At 44.4% G+C, this 16099-nt stretch overlaps 1 long non-coding RNA gene across 1 annotated transcript in view; it reads right to left on the reverse strand.

Annotated features, from left to right (window-relative positions):
• The window catches only part of LOC144687103 (uncharacterized), an 85685-nt gene extending 77180 nt beyond the window's left edge, over window positions 1-8505 (reverse strand). Inside the window, exon 1 of the long non-coding RNA XR_013578061.1 lies at window positions 8369-8505. This is a non-coding gene — a long non-coding RNA (uncharacterized LOC144687103). The remainder of the gene's footprint in view (window positions 1-8368) is intronic.
• Window positions 8506-16099: the final 7594 nt, after the last annotated feature.

Consider the following 16099-nt stretch of genomic DNA (forward strand, 5'->3'; position numbering starts at 1 on the left):
CACCCTCAACTTCTCTTTCTCCCCCCGCCCCTCCACCTTAAACCAGCTTATATTTCATCTTTCTCCTAACTATGCTTCAGTTCTGCCGAAGGGTCATGAAGATTCGAAACGTTGACTGATTTCTTCTCCACCGATGCTGCCAGACCTGCTGAGTTTTTCCAGGTAATTCTGTTTTTGTTTTGACTAAACATTACTTAGTAGACAACTGATACAATATATAATTTCTGTAGTTTAGTGTATGAGTTTCTTAACTCGACTGACAACCTCAAGCCACATTTATACATTAAGTTGCACCCTCAGCAGAAATGTAGTCTTGTTTTTAAAGTCCATAATTCCTCCTGGCATTTCCACAGGCTCTCTTACCCCATTATACCAGGCAAGTCTTCCAGAGTCCTTTTGGAAGTCCCTTCACTCAGTCCTCCTGAACATAATCGAATCAATTTCCAGCAGCAAAGCACTAACTGCTGACATCTTGGTCTTTAAATTCCTATAAGGTCCATTACTTCAAATGGGGAATCTGTTCTCATTAGCACTCTGCTAGTCACACACAGCAGCATCTCTCCAACCTCTCTCCCTCCAGGGTCTCGGAACCGGTTTGGTGAGATTAGAAGGAGAGATAGGAAGTGTGGGCAGGGGTTTGGAAAAAAACAGGACTGACATTGGGCAACAGAAGGGAAAGAACTGAGGTTGAAGTAAACAAGTGGACAAACTTGATTATAGAGAGAGACAAAGGAGTCCACTAGCTCACACTCAGGTTAGGATGGAGATGGTGAGCAAGGTAACTCTGAAGAGATGGTGTTAAAGAGGGGTACTTCAGAATCATTAAACGGATCATTCTGGAGTAATGGGTTCTCAATTATAATAAAGCTTATAGAAAATTACCCTCTTTATTACTGTGTTGTTCATACGTGAGCCACCAGCAACATGTGGCTAATTAGTCATCTAAATCTGGCTAGTTGTATTTTAGATGAATAATTAACAAAAGAGTAATAGCCCCATTGTGAATATGGATGGAGATCACACTCAGTGTATAAACATTAACCTTTTTGTGCATTTGTTGATAAAATTGTAAAGCTAAAAGAAGTGTGTGCGAATGTTTTTTGATCGTGTCTGCTTTACTACCTTAATAATTTGTATGACACAGAATGAACACATGTGATTGCCTTAGGACTATAACAAACCCATCTGGGATTCAATGTTAAAGACAGGGATAAAGGGATTCATGAGCTCCTCCTATTCAGTGTCAGAGGTTAGGATGGAGATAAAAAAACAAAAAAGTGCGAATGCTGGAAATCCAAAACAAAAACAGAAACAGAAATACCTGGAAAAACTCAGCAGGTCTGGCAGCATCAGCGGAGAAGAGCACAGTTGATGTTTCTGTTGAAGGGTCATGAGGACTCGAGACGTCAACTGTGCTCTTCTCCGCCGATGCTGCCAGACCTGCTGAGTTTTTCCAGGTATTTCTGTTTCTGTTTTTGTTAGGATGGAGATGGTGAGCAAGGTAACTCTGAAGAGATGGTTTAAAGAGAAGGACTTCTATTATAAGGATGGACCTAAATGTATTAAAAATGACTCTCTCTGGTACAATGTTGTCCAATATGATAGCCACCAGTCATATATAGCTAGCTGGGAATGTGAGGAGCTCATGGGCTTTTCTGTCTCTATATCAAAGTTATCTCCTCGTTTTTGCTCCCTCTGTGCCTTCCCTTCCCTTCTGTTGCCCAAAGTCAGTCATGCATCTCTCCAAAGCCCTGCCCTTCTTATCCAAACCCCTGCCCATACTTCTTCCTCAGTTGCTTCCTATTTGTGCCCCCAATCTCATCAAACCAATTTCCTTTAAGAAAGTCATCATCTGTCCTTTTGAAATAAAAGCAGAAAATGCTGGAAAAACTTAGCAAGTCTGGTAGTACCTATGTAGAGAGAAACAGAGTTAATTTTTCGAGTCTGTATGACTCTTCCTCAGAGCGAAAGAGAAATTGAAATATGATGGATTTTATGCTGTTTAAGAGGGGGTGGAGCAGGTGGAGCAGATTAGGTCAGGGATAGGTGGGAGCTGAGGAGAGATTGACAAAAATGCCATGGACACAGGACAAAGGGAACGTTAATGGTAGTGTCAACAACTAAAGAAGGTACTGAGAGTGGCATAAAGGTGAGATAGCAGAATGTGTTAATAGCAGAACAAGGGTCAGCGCTCTCTGAAAGCAAAACATAGAAACCAGTGACCTATGGATAGATGGCCCTTTGGAGGGGACGGGCCTGGTTTTGAGGAAAAAAAGATTTAAAGTAAATAAATAAATATAAATAAAAATTTTAAAACTTGGATTAAAAAAGGGGGTAAAGATGGAGGGGAGAGTTCATGATTGAGTTCATGATCTAAAGTTGTTGAACTCATTGTTAAGTCTGGAAGGCTGTAAAGTGCCTAATAGATGAGGTGCTGTTCCTCCAGTTTGCGTTGAGCTTCACTGGAACGTTGCAGCAGACCAAGGACAGACATGTGGGCATGATAGCAGGATGGGGTGTTGAAATGGCAAGTGACAGGAATGTCTGGGTCATGCTTGCGGACAGACCGGAGGTGTCCCACAAAGCGGTCACCCAGTCTGTATTCAGTCTTCCTAGTGACAAGGGACCACATTGGGAGCAGTGAATGTAGTAGACCAAATTGAAAGAGATGCAAGTGAAGTGCTGCTTCACCTAAAGGAGTGTTAGGGGCCTTGGACAGTGAGGAGGGAGGAGGTAAAGGGGCAGGTGTTGCACCTTCTGCGATTGCATGGGAAGGTGCCGTGGGAAGGAGATGAGGAGTTGGGGTGAAGGAAGAGTGGATCAGGGTGTCACGGAGGGAATGGTCCCTACGGAATGCTGACAGGGAGGCTGAGGGGAAGATGTGTTTGGTGGTGGCATCATGCTGGAATTGGCAGAAATGGCGAAGGATGATCCTTTGAATGCGGAGGCTGGTGGTGTGAAAAGTGAGGGTAAAGAGAACCCTATCATGGTTCAGGGAGGGAGGGGAAGGCATGAGGGCAGAGGTGCGGGAGATGGGTCAGACATGGTTGAGGGCCCTGTCAAACCACTGTGGAGGAACATTCGGTTAAGGAACAATGAAGACGTGTTGGAAGCGCCATTTTGAAAAGTGGCATCATCGGAACAGATGCAATAGAGGGGGAGGAACTGGGGGAATGGGATGGAGTCCTTTCAGGAAGCAAGGTGTGAGGAGCTGTCAGCAAGGTAGCTGTGGGAGTCAGTGGGCTTGGAATGAATATTGGTGGACAGTCTATCACCAGAAATGGAGACAGATAGGTCAAGGGAGGGAAGGGAAGTGTCAGAAATGCACCATTTAAAGGCAAGAGAGGGGTAGAAATCGGAAGCGAAATCGATAAATTTTCCAAGTCCAGACGAGAGCATGAAGCGACACCGAAACAGTCATCAATGTACCAAAAAAAGAATTGTGGGAGGGGGCCTGACTAGAACTGGAACAAGGAAAGTTCCACATACCCCACAAAAAGACAAGCATAACTGGGGCCCATGCGGGTACCCATAGCCACACCTTTTATTTGGAGGAAGCGAGACAAGCTTAAGGAGAAATTGTTCAGCGGGAGAACAAGTTCAGCGGGAGAACAAGTTCAGCGGGAGAACAAGTTCAGCGGGAGAACAAGTTCAGCGGGAGAACAAGTTCAGCCAGACGGTTGAGAGTGGTGGTGGATGAGGATTGTTCGGGCCTCTGTTGAAGGAAGAAGCGGAGAGCCCTCAGACCATTCCGGTGGGGGATGGAGGTGTGGAGCGACTGGACATCCGTAGTGAAAAGAAGCAGTTAGGGCCAGGAACTGGAAATTGTTGATATGACGTAGGGCATCAGAGGAATTGTAAATGTAGGTGGGAAGAGACTGGACGAGGGGAAAGAGAATGGGGTCAAGATAGGAAAATATGAGTTCTGTGGGGCAGGAACAGACTGACACAATTGGTCTACCGTGAAAATCCCGTTTGCGGATGTTGGGAAGGAAGTAGGAGTGAGCTATCTGGGGTTGGGAGACTATGAGTTTGGAAGCTGGGGAGGGAAGATCACCAGAGATGAGGTCAGTGACAGTCCTGGAAGCAATGGCTTGGTGTATGGTGTTGTGGGTCATGGTCCAGGGGGAGGTAAAAAGAAGTGTTTGAGAGGTGGTGCTCAGCCTCTGTGAGGTAGAGGTCAGTATGCCAGACAACAACAGCGCCACCATTGTTTGAAATTTGGCATTTTTGCATTTGTCCTGATGAGTGCAAGATGAAAAGCTCCGGCAACATGTCTCTCTTTTCAGCAATGATATGTATAACCATGCATTTCTAGTATCGTCCTTGCAAATCTTCTCTGCACCCTTCCCAGTACCTCCATGGCTAGAATTTTACATCCTGCAGGCGCAAAATTGCGCGAGATGATGTTGGGTGAGCGTCCCGATGTCATTGCACACTTGTGCAATATTTCGCTCGGTGGGCGCATGCAAAAGTCGGAGGAGTGCCTGCCAACAATTAAGTGGGCAATTAAGTTCATTAATGGCCCAGTTGTAAGCAATTTTTCATTGCCTGTCCAACTGGGCTGATCGACCAGGCAGGCTTTATATTTTTGATGAAACCTTATCCAAGGGCCAGATGAAATCTCCATTTCTCCATAGGATTTAAAATAAAAAGAAATATCTGGGAACAGCATTTTTATGAGGTATGCTTTCAGGTGCTTGATTGTGCTGCATGGACACTTTTTGCAGCATTTTTGGGCGTTCTTTTATTACTTGGAGATATGCATTTCCCTGAGGTATCTGCCTTCAGGGAGCTCAGTGGAAGTGCTCACCAGCACCCGCAGTGGCGGTGGCACCCGCCCGCCCTCTTCCCACCCCCACCGGCAGCGCTGAGCCTTTCTCAGGGGATGTTTCACGCTGGCTGGCCATTAATTAAGTGAAATTGCAGTCGGGAGACAGTTTCCAAACCGCTCCCGGGCCCGCCGATCAAGCACGCGATGAGCGCAAAATTCAGGCCCATATCCTTTCTAGAATAGTGACCAGAATTGCACACAATACTTTAAGTGTGTTCGAACCAAGGTTTGATGCAGATAACATAACTGTGCTAGTTTTCAATTCAATCTCTCTAGGAATAAAGCCTATTGCTTGGTTTGCTTTTTTATGGCCTTGCCAACTAACCCAAGGCACAAATTTAGTGATTCATGTATTTATACTACTAGATCCCTAATTAGCAAAAAAAAAAGGCCAACTAATAATGAGCAGCTCCAACAAAGCACATCATGGGGAAGAGCAAACAACATTCAACTGTGTTCTGGATGGAGAGCAGAGGTAGGTCTGTAAGGGAGTAGGGTCTGAAATAGGAACAAGGATGATTCTATACGGGTGGGGGGGGGTCTCATTATGTGTGTCAGCATTCTCAGCAATAACTCTAAGGAATGTTCCCTCTGCAACTGCTGGGCACAAAGCTGGTAGCTGCATGAAGATGTGCTGTGTAACTTTGGAGAGAGAGAAAAAAAGAGGGAGAGAGAGAGACCACATCTACTGAATGGCAGCAGATGTTTGTGAAGTAACAGTCCATCATGTAAAGGACATGTGTTTATCTAAAATTAGTGCATGTTGTTAAAACAGTGACAACAAAGCCACCAATGTGTAGTCAGCAATTTGTATTGAACAGCATTGTTCGAGCACATCCTTGCCATAAAGAACTTATGCACATAACCCAAGAACAGACAATCCAAACGTACATCGGATAAATGAACACCAGGAAGAAATAAAACCATATCCTGTCAAGTAAAAATACAGCAACACCTGCCCAAGCCAGGGCCTTTGGTAAATCTTTGTTTCCTTAACATGGGCCCACTGCTCTATATCTAGGTATCTGATCCAGATCTGAACCATTCCTTCATAGCAAAGTTTCCAATCCCTGTCTTAATATTCAATTCCAAATGGATTTGTTACAGTCCTAAGACAAGCACAAGTTTATTGAATGGCACCCTAAAGTAGAGCTGCCCAATCTTTTATCTTCATGTGCTTACAGAGTTACACAACATTGATCCTTGAGGGATATACAATGTTCCTATTAATTTCAATATATCTCAAAAAGAAAGGCTTGCATTTACATAATACCTTTCTAGATCTCAGCACATCCCAAAATGCTTTACAAGTTATTCAGTGCTTTTGAAATGTTAATGTAGGAAACATAGCAGCTATTTGCATGCAGGAAGATCCCACACACAGTAATGTGATAATGATCAGGTAATTTATTTTAATAATGGTGACTGAGGGATAAATATCAGCTGGGACACTAGGGAGAACTCTCCCTAGGCTCTCTTTGAATAGTGCCCTGGGGCTTTGTACGTCCAACTGAGAGGGCAGGTGGAGCTTCGGTTCCATGTCTCATCTGAAAAATGACACCTCCCAACGGTGCAGCACTCCCTCAGCAATGCACTGGTGGGTAGCAATTTCTCAGGGCCGCATTAGTGTGCAGCAATCCCTCAGTACTACTGAGTTCCGAAGAAGAGTCATATTGAATTTGAAACATTAACTCTGTTTCTCTCTCCACAGATGCTGCCAGGCCTGCTGAGTTTTTCCAGCATTTTGTTTTTATCTCAGTACTACAATAGTGTGCAGCAATTCCTCAGTTTTGCACTAGTGTGTAACAATCCATCAGGATTATTAGGGTTGAGGATGTAACAAGTAGGGTATCAGTAGATGTAGTGTATTTTGATTTCCAAAAGGCATTCTAGAAGTTGCTCCTAAAAAGGTTATTACGCAAGGTGTTCAGGTTGATATATTAGCATGATTAGAGGACTGGCAAACTAACAGGAAACAGAGAGTCATGGTAAGATGGATCATTTTCAGGTTGTCAAACTGTTACGAATGGAGTGCCATGGGGATCAGTGCTAGGGTTTCAACTAGTTACAATCTACATTAATGACTTGGATGGAGGGACCAACTATTGTGACCAAATTTGCTGACCTTACAAAGATAGGTAGTTTAGCAAGTTCTGAGGAGAATACAAAGAGTCTGCACAGAGATATAGACAGGTTAAGTGAGTGGGCAAAAATTTTGCAGATGGAGTACTATGTGGGGAGATGTAAGGTTGTCCACTTTGGCAGGAAGAACAGAAAAGCAGCATATTATTTAAATGGGGAGAGATTGCAGAATGCTGCAGTACAGAGGGATCTTGGCATCCTTGTACATGAATATCCTTGTATCCTTGGCATCCTTGTGCATAAAAAGTTACCATGCAAGTACAGCAAGTAATTAGGGAGATAAATGGAACGTTGGCCTTTGTTGCAAGGGGGTTGAAGTATAAAATTAGGGAAGTCTTGCTACATCTGTACAGTGCATTAGTCAGACTGCACCTACAGTACTGTGTACTGTTTTGGTCTCCTTACTTAAGAAGTGGCATACTTGCATTGGAAGCAGTTCAGAGAAGGTTTACCAGGCTGATTCCTGGGATGAAGGCATTTGTCTTATGAGAAAAAGTTGAGCAAGTTGGGCCTATGAGTTCAGGAGAATGAGAGGCGATCTTATTGAAACGTCGGAGGCAGCTTAACAGGGTAGATGCCGAGAGGATGTTTCCCCTCACTGGGGAGTCTAGAACAAGGGAGTACAGTTAAAAATAAGGGATCTCCCATTTAAGGCGGAGATGAGGAATAATTTCTTCCCTCAGAGGGTCCTTAGTCTTTGGAATTCTCTTCTGCAGAGAGCGGTGGAGGCTGGGTCATTGAATACATTCAAGACTGAAGTTAGACAGATTTTCCCTCTTCGAGGGAGTCAATGGTTATTGGGGGTGGGGGTCAGGAAATGAGAGTTAAAGCCACAATCAGCTCAGCCATGATCTTATCAAATAGCGGAGCAGGCTTGATGGGCCAAATGGCCTACGCCTGCTTCCATTTCTTGTGTTCTTATGGTACAGAGGACTACACTGATGTGTCAGCCTAGAATTTGTGCTCAAGTTCCTGGAGTGTGGCTTATACTCGCTGACTCAGAGACCAGTGTGCTAATCACTAAGTGATGGTTGAGACATCTATGAAATGGGCTGCAGTCAGTTTTCCCCATCTGTCCTGGTTCGTGCCATTTTGTTTTCACCTGCCCGCTCTGTTCCCAGCTCCTTGTGCCCTTGACCCTAATGCTCCAAGCTCCTGCTCTTGTCCCCATTCCCTGGTCATTGTTGGTTCCCTATCCTGAGCTGCTGCCTCTCTGCCCCGGCTCCCTCTGCCTCCTAGCGGTCAGTGACGGTGCTGCTCTCACGAGTTGCAGCGCTCAGAGCGCAGGGAGTTAGTGCGAGGCGGGGCGGGGCGCGCGGACGGGCGGGCCGGTCGATGAGAAGAGGTAAGGGAGGTGCACAAAGGCCGGACGCTGTTCCCCACCGCAGTTACCGTGCTGCCCGATGTTGTAGAGCCCGTGACAGTCCTGCAGGATCTTCTGGTCGGTCGTGTTAATAACGGTATCGTTTCGGTTGGCCACCGGATGCATCCAAGGTCCCGGTCCGAACATCACTGCGGTGACAGGAGGCGTGCACGCAGCGCATCTCAGGGTGCGTGCGCGCCCCAGGCCGCCATAGGGGCGCGCACGTCGTACTGACGGGGAGGGCGCGTGCCCCCTCCCACCTTGTACCTTCACTGAGAGTGAACCCTCTTATATATGGGCAGGGTAGGACTGGCATCACACGCCAAGTGCCACCAAACAGCAACTTGCATTCATGTAGCATCTTAATGCAGGAAAATATCCCAAGAGTTTTCATTTTTTCTAAGAAGATGTTTCATAGGTTTCTCACCCCTGATCTCTACCACCTAGAACAAGGACAGCAGCTGCATGGGAACACCAACACGACCCCACCTCCAGGTTCCCCTACAAGTCACACAGCACCGCAGCTTCATCATACATAATTGTCATTCCTTAATGGTCATTGGGCCAAAATCCTGGAACATCCTACCTGACAGCATTCACAGGTTGTGAAAGTACCTTCATCACATGGACTGCAGTGGTTCAATAAAGTGGCTCACCACTACCTTCTCAAGCGCAATTAGGAATGGGCAATAAATTTTGACTTTGCCAGTGCTGTCCATATCCTGAAACTGGAAGAAAGTTTATATAGATTTTCAGAAGTTATTCAATAATGTGTCGTAAAGGAAGCTTGTAACAAAAATCCAGGTGTATGAATGTAGGACTATGGATGGAAAATTGATTGATGGACAGGAAACAAATAGTTGGGCTCAAGTATATTGCTTTGATTGAAAAAGGGGTTCTCAGCATTTGTAAAGGATTTGGATTTAGTCATCACGACCCCCATATGAAATCTGCTAACAAAAATGGGAAGTTTGACAAACAGCAATGATTATAGATCTTCAAGGGACACACAGATTAGCTGAATGGTCAGGTGGCAGATGTACTTTAATGTGAAGGCATGCAAGTTAATACATTTTGGGAGGGAAAACACTGAGAGTGTAACCTCACTGAAAGTTCCTGAAGGGCGTTGATGAATATAGAGTTCTAAGGTTTAAATATGTAATTCCTAAACACGCAAGTGCATTTAGATAAAGCTATAAACAAACCTATTAGCATTTTGGGACATTTAAATGGGGTCCAAAATTAAAGTCGTAACGGTAATTTTGTAGAAGGCAATAACTACACTACAGTGTGACTTTTGGCAGCCCCATTAGAAAAAAAACATTAAAGCCTGAAAGTTCACGCAGTGTCGGTTCACCAGGATGATAACATGGATGGTAAGCTATAGTTCTTCATATAAATATAGTTATGAGGAGAGAATTGAGATGCAGCAGCTATTTTCATGCTTAGTGTTGATTTTAATTGGGAGGGGGTATAATATTATGAAGGGCTTTAAGACGATTTCCTCTGGCTGCAGAGTCAGTGACAAGGGATTATCAATTTAAAATTGCCACCAAAGACAGTGAGGCTAGAGGTTTTTTTATATAGAGCTTGTTGGAGCATGAAACATGTAGATGCCATGGAGAGAAGTTGAGGTGAAGATCATTGCATTTTTAAAGGGAATAGATAAATATTTGAGGCAAATAAAAGTACAGGGCTATGGCAAGATGGAAGGATGGCAGAATTAATTTTTGATTACAATAACAAAGAGCTGGTATAGACGTGATTGGCTGAATAGCATCCATCTGTACTGAAAACCTATATGGTGCTAAATCCTGGAGTGTTGCCCAGAACTTTGACTCGAGATATGTGCTACTAATGAACCAGTCTGATAGTTAGGCCAATGTTGTAGGATGGTTGACAGATAACTGTTAAACACAGCGGTCTAGAAAGCAAGCTTTCCTGAAGTACTTATCCATGGACTAATGGCTAAGCAGAAAGCAATGATCAACACTGAGGTTTTGCAGTTAAAACATATTAAGGTTAGCTAGGCTCCTTGTGACTCAGTTAACCCCTCAGAGATGAAACCATTAAACAAGGTACAAACCAGATATTAATGAAGAAAATATCCTGTCTCATTGCAGCTCATTTCTAAATTTCTTGGATCGATTTTGTATATTCAACTAGAGTAGAAGTTGCACCAAGATAAATTTAACATGGCCAACTTCTTATAAATAGATATTAAAAGATGTTCTAATCATTTTGAAAGCAGATAAAACTCCCTATTCATCACAGTAAGCTCCTCAGCCACATCAAACAAGGATTTGCTGCCATTTCTTTTCTCAAAGAAGATCTCATGTAAAACTCCAGCAGGTACCAATTCAGTGAACCAAGGTCAGTAATTGCTGCTAATCGTTGCAGTGGGAGTATGAAAGATGTTTAATTCCATCAGTTTATTTAACAAATGTACCCATCATTGGTTTTCAATAAGCTCAGAAAATTCCATCAGTCTCTTAATTTCTATCAAATTATTTCTGTTCTGTGAGGCATAGGCTGCTGGAAACGCAAGGTTCCCCCAAAGGATTGTTTTTCTAAGCTTGGATGAAATTCCTATTTATTAGTCATGCATCTTTTTACAATTGGCATTTCAGCTTTCAAATATTTATGTATGATTCGATCCCTGGTCAGTGCTGAGCTGATGGATCTCAGCCAAGGAAACAGTTTGGAGTCGACAATTATCTACACTATCTCAGGTGAAGGAGAAGAGAAAAATCAGGCACATGTTTTGATCCTGATCCTCATCGAATGATTCAACAATAACTTGCATTCATATAGACATTAAAAACATCTTCCAAAGGCACTTGAGGTGTAATCAAAAAATTAATTTAAAGAATTCCCTGCCAATAAACATGCATTTTTTTATATACCTTGGCCAAGGACAGAATTGAGCTCAATTGTAATGATTCCACAGCAAAGTCAGCCAACGACCCTGGGGTAGATTTTCCTCTTCGGGGCTGGGGCATAGGAACTTAGTGGGGCGAAAGCCCAGATCACAAATTGGGCACCAGCTGCTCACGCATACAATTGAACCAAAGCAGGAATCAGCTCTTTTGAGATATGAAGAATATTGAGGTAAGAGGGCACAGTAATTCAAAATACATATCCAATTAATTCTTATTCAAAAGATTTTTTCATAAGCAACTGCTAACAAGACCTCCAATCTGCTCACTATCAGTGTGCATATAGAAAGAAGTGAACTGTGCAGCTAATTTAACATTGATGTGGTCACCCAACAACCTTCCAACTATTGCCTCCAGGAAGGAGGAGGCTGGCTTGAACAGGGTTAACATTGGTCACATAGGCTCAGGGGAAGAGAGGAGCTGGAAGACTAAGAGTGGGATTGGGTGAGGAAGCAAAGCCACTTTACTTGGAGTGGGTCTCAAACGAGAGTGCAGCAGAGCTGAAGCATTCCGAAAGGAGCACAGAGGAACTTGAGGAATTATAGATGTTTACAGCACAGAAGGAGGCCATTCAGCCCATCGTGTCTGCGCTGGTCAACAAATATCTGACAACACTAATCCCATTTTCCAGCACTTGGCCCATAGCCCTGGAGGCTATGGCAATGCAAGTGAATATCTAAATACTTCTCAAATGTTATGAGAGTTTCTAACTCAACCACCCTTTCAGGCAGTGAGTTCCAGACTCCCACCACCCTCTGGATGAAAACACTTCTTCTCAACTCCCCTCTTAGCCTTCTACCTCTTACCTTAAATCTATGCCCCATGGTTATTGACCCATCTACTAATGGAAAAAGTGCCTTCCTATCCACCCTATCTATGCCCCTCATAATCTTATACACCTCTATCAGGTCCCCTCTCAACCTTTGCTGCTCCAAGGAAAACAACCCCGGCCTATCCAATATTTCTTCATAGCTCAGACCCTCCAGCCCATGCAGCATCCTGGTAAATCTCCTCTGCACCCACTCCAGTGCAATCACATCCTTCCTATAATGTGGTGACCAGAACTGCACACAGTACTCCAGTTGTGGCCTAACCAGTGTTTTATATGATTCCAGCATAACCTCCCTGCTCTTGTATTCTATGCCTCGGCTAATAAAGGCAAGTATCCCATATGCCTTCTTAACCACCTTATCTACCTGCCCTTCTGCCCCCAGGGATCTGTGGATATGTACACCAAGGTCCGTCTGATCTTCCATACTTTCTAGGGTCCAACCCTTCATAGTGTAATCCCTTGCCTTGTTAGTCCTCCCCAAGTGCATTAGCTCACTTTTCCAGGTTGAATTCCATTTGCCACTGCTCTGCCCATCTGACCAGTCAATTGTTATCCTCCTGCAGTTTACGGTTATCCTCCTCACTATTTACCACCCTACCAATTTTCGTATCATCCACGAACTTCTTGATCATACCCCCTACATTTAAGTCCAAATCATTTATGTACACCACAAACAGCAAGGGCCCCAGCACCGAGCGGAACCCCACTGGAAACAGACTTCCAGTCACACAAACATCCCTCTACCATCACCTCCTGCTTCCTGCCTCTCAGCCAATTTTGGATCCAATGTGCCACTTTGCCTTGAATCCCATGGGCTCTTACTTTCTTGACCAGTCTGCCATCAGGAATCTTATCAAAAGCCTTGCTAAAGTCCATGTAGACCACATCAAATGCATTACCCTCAACATCACTCTTGGTTACCTCCTCAAAAAATTCGATCAAATTTGTCAAACATGACCTTCCCTTAACAAATCTATGCTGACTATCCCTGATTAATTCATGTCTCCCCAAGTGCAGGTATATTCTATCCCTCAGAATTCTTTCGAGTAACTTCCCCACCACCAAAGTTAGACTGACTGGCCTGTAATTTCCTGGTCTATACCTTCCTCCCGTTTTTAATAATGGGACAATGTTAGTAGTCCTCCAGTCCTCTGGCGCCTCACCTGTGACCAGGGAGGATTTGAAAATTACTGCCAGGGCTTCTGATATCTCTTCCCTTGCCTCTCTCAACAGCCTGGGATACATCTTATCTGGGCCTGCAGATTTATCCAACCTAAAGGCTGTTAAACCCATTAGTACCTCCGGTCTATGTTAATTTCCTCTAGTATTTCACAGTCCTCCACCCTGATGTTTATATCTGCGTCGTCCTTTTCCATTGTGAAGACCAATGCGAAGTATTCACTGAGGACTGTACCCATGTCTTCCGGGTCCCCACACAGATTACTTCTATGGTCCCTAATTGGCCCTACATTTTCCCTAGTTATTCTCTTGCTCTTCATATATTTTTTAAAAAGCCCTTTGTGTTTTCCTTTATTCTACACAACAATGCTTTCTCATGCACTCTCTTAGCTTTCCTAATTTCCTTTTTAAGTGCCCCCCCCTGCACTTTTTATACTCCTCTAGGGACTCTGTTGTATTGAGCCCTTGGTATCTGCCTTAAGCTTCTCTTTTATCTTAATCCTAACCTTTATGTCCATTGACATCCCGGGTTCTCTGGGCTTGGTTTCCCCCCTTTGTCTTTACAGGAACACATTTGCCCTGTACTCTCGCTATTTCCTCCTTGAATGGCTCCCACTGCTCTGACACAGTTTTATCTGTAAGTAGCTACCCCTAATCCACTTGAGCCAAGTCATATCTCATCTTAGTAAAATTAGCCTTTCCCCAGTTTAGAACTTTTATTCCTGGCCCAACCATATCCATTTCCATAACTATCCTAAATCTTTCTGAGTTATGGTCAATATCTCCAAAATGATATGCCTTCCAGCTGCCTGGGCTCATTTACGAACATTAGGTCCCTTGTTGGGCTTTCTACGTACTGGCTAAAAAAGTTCTCCTGGATGCAGCTGAAGAATTTTGCTCCCTCCCTACCTTGCAAACAAACTATCCCAGTTAATATTTGGGTAGTTATAATCCCCTACTATTACTGCATTATTCTTACACTTCTCTGAAATTTGATTATATATTTGATCCTCTATCGCTCCCTGACTGTTTAGGGGGGTCTATGGTACACACCCAACAGTGTGTTTGCCCCTTTTGTTTTTTTACTTCTACCCATATTGCCTCATTTGATGATCCTTCCAAGATACCATCCCTCCTCACTACTATAATTGATTCCTTGATCAATATTGTGACCACCCCCACCCCCCTATTCCCCTCTTGTCTGAATACCCTATAACCAGGAATGTTGAGCTGCCAATCCTGCCCTACTTTTAGCCAAGTTTCAGTCATAGCTATGATATCATACTCCCACGTGCCGATCTGTGCACTCTGCTCGTCTGTATTATTCCTCAGGCTCCTTGCATTAAATATATATTCCATTTAGCCTTGCTAAACTCACTTCTTTCTTATCTAGCCTATGTTTCCTCTGCCCTCCAGACTCACTTACTAGCGTTTTAACTTTGAATTCCATCTCAGCTTCTCTCCCCTCTGAGCTATTTTCAGGATCCAATCCCCCCCGCCCACTGCTAATCTAGTTTATATCCACCCCAACAGCATTAGCAAACCTCCCCGCAAAGATGTTGGTCCCGTTCCTGTTCAGATGTAATCCAACTTATACAGGTCCCACCTCCCCCAGGAACGGTTCCAATGCCCCAGGAATCTAAAGCCCTCCCTCCTGCACCATCTCTCCAGCTCTCATCTGCTCTATCCTTCTGTTCCTATACTCACTACTGCGTGGCACTGGGAGTAATCCAGAGATTACTACCTTTGAAGTCCTGCTTTTCAATTTCCTACCCAACACCCTAAAGTCTGCTTACAGGACCTCATTTCTCTTTCTTCCTATGTCATTGGTCCCAACATGGGCCACGACCTCTGGATGTTCACCTTCCCCCTTCAGAATGCCCTGCAGCCGTTCCGTGACACCCTTGAGCCTGGCACCCGGGAGGCAACACACCATCCTGGAGTCATCTCTATGGCCGCAGAAGCGCCCGTCTACTCCCCTTGCTAACGAATCCCCTACCAATATTGCCCTTCTACATTTCTTCCTCCCCTAAGCAGCTGGACCACCAACAATGCCATGGCCTTGGCTCTGGTTGGCCTCCACAGAGGAACCTTCATTCTCACCATTTTCCAAGGCCAAAAAACGGTTTGCAAGCAAAATGCACTCGGGGGATTCCCTCACAACCTGCCTGGTCCCCTTCTTGTCTGGCGGTCACCCATTTCCTCTCTGTTTGCACTTCCTTAAGCTTGGGTGAAGGGGGTGAAGGGGGGGGCTGTGACTACATCCTGGAACGTGCTATCCACAAACCTCTCAGCCTCGTGAATGCACTGTAGTGTCCCCAGCTGCCGCTCAAGCTCCTAAACCCGGAGCTTGAGTTGCTCCAGTCGGAGGCACCTCCTGCACACATGGTCATCCAGACCGCCAGGAGCATCTAGGATTTCCCACATAGCACAGGATGTGCAAATCACGGGATTGAGCTCCCCAGACATATTTTAACTAAATAGAATATGGACCTTTGCTTTTATTTTCCCGTTACTCCTACTTGAGTCTCACTGTTTTAACCCCTCTGTCCTGAAATCTCACTGTTTTAACCTCTCTGTTCTGAAGTTAAACTGAAGTCCCCGCCCTTTTCAAACTATCAGAGTAGCTGAAAAACAATTTGCTCTGGTTGGTCTGCACTAATCATGTGACGCCACAAGCCAATGTTGGGATCCAGCATTTTCTGTTTTTACTTCAAATCTCTGGAATCTAGTGTTTTGATTTTGTATTAATATTGGGATCTGACTGATTGGTCTGTAGGGTTAAGCAGTCAACATGGAATAATCAACTC

The sequence above is a fragment of the Cetorhinus maximus genome, chromosome 12, assembly GCF_964194155.1.
Source record: "Cetorhinus maximus chromosome 12, sCetMax3.hap1.1, whole genome shotgun sequence".
Classification (NCBI taxonomy): Eukaryota; Metazoa; Chordata; class Chondrichthyes; order Lamniformes; family Cetorhinidae; genus Cetorhinus; species Cetorhinus maximus.